Source organism: Belonocnema kinseyi, chromosome 9, assembly GCF_010883055.1.
Source record: "Belonocnema kinseyi isolate 2016_QV_RU_SX_M_011 chromosome 9, B_treatae_v1, whole genome shotgun sequence".
NCBI lineage: Eukaryota > Metazoa > Arthropoda > Insecta > Hymenoptera > Cynipidae > Belonocnema > Belonocnema kinseyi.
In genome coordinates, this window is record NC_046665.1 from 30,825,745 (window position 1) to 30,827,193 (window position 1,449).

The 1,449-nt window shown below is 29.4% G+C and overlaps 1 protein-coding gene across 1 annotated transcript in view; it reads right to left on the minus strand.

Annotated features, from left to right (window-relative positions):
- The window catches only part of LOC117179544 (autophagy protein 5), a 37,662-nt gene that overhangs the window by 34,004 nt on the left and 2,209 nt on the right, over positions 1-1,449 (minus strand). The gene's annotated exons all lie outside the window — the stretch shown is intronic.

Consider the following 1,449-nt stretch of genomic DNA (forward strand, 5'->3'; position numbering starts at 1 on the left):
AAATTCGCGCTAAATCAGTGCTGAATTGAATCCTACAAATTTTGTTTTGTTTAAAGCGCACGTGTTTTTAAATTTATTTTTGCAGAAAATTTATATACGATTATTGCTATTTTAAATTAAGGCAATAATTTAAAAAAATAAACAATAAACAAAGTTTCTATAATTAAAATATTTGATTATTCTATTTTTATTAAATAAGTAATATTGATTAAAACATTATTTTCTCAATTGCTACAATTCGGGAATTTTCTAGTTTGTATCTTTTATAATTGGACAAAATTCGGCCTGGAATTTTATTATTCGGGAATTTTTAAGTTCTATATTATTGCAAACTGTCCAGAATTTTATTATTCTGGAATTTTTAAATTCGGGATTTTCAGATATCGGCATTTTATAATTTCTGGAAGTTTACAGTGTCGGGAATCATTAAAAATATACTTAAAAGTTCATCTTTAAAGGTAATTTTTCCAGTACATAAAATACCACAGAAGCAAACCATCATATTTTCTTATCTTTAAATGTTTTGATTTTCATAAAAAGCTGCAGACGGCTTTGCCCTCAGGGGATTTTAAGCATTTAAAAAAAAAAGTTTGATATCTGAAATCATCGAAAACCGTAGATTCCGAATTATTATGCTTTAGACTGTTAACTATGAAATTCAAAAAATTCTACTTCTAATTTTTAATCCGAAAGCTTAACAAAGGACCCTTGAGTGTCGGCTACTCTATTGATATAGCCCCTCTGCTTATTACACAGGCCCACAAAAAAAAAGTGTGTGCAATTGACCAGACCTATATATTCTTATGTATTTTTCGACGCTGAATCCGAATTTGCAATAAAAAAGTAGGGTCCAGCGATGAAAAGGCAGAAAATCGCGAAAAGTGAAAATTTGCTTCAAATTCGATTAAAATGACATTAAAATCAAGTTTTACGATTTTAAACCGATTTATAAACATTGAAAATACTTTACTGGGGGGTTTTGAGGTCGCTGATCACGAATTTTAAGTCATTTTTTTCAAAAAACAACTCCTAGTCGGCGTAAGTGGACAATAAACGTGATAAATTGATCTTTTTTTTCAAAAAATCGATGTTTTGGATACTGTTCTGGAGGTTTTCCACTACGTGAATCACAAAACTAGAACTTTTTTCGACCCTTGATCATAAAGTAAGACTTAGAACTTATGTATAGCGATATTCATGAACTCCATTATAATATTTTTAGCTTTGTTTAAGAAGTGCCTTAGAGATTTAATGGGTTAATCAATTGAGTTTGTAGAATTTTCGCTAATACTTCGCAACTTCGATAGTGAGATGTTGGATACTAGATATTTGCTAGCGTGATGAACATGAACTTTGCAATCATTAGATACTCTCTGCATTTTGGATAGTTGAATTAAACTATCTAAAGTTTATAACTTATATTGCTACTCAATAGCAGTACTATCAAAA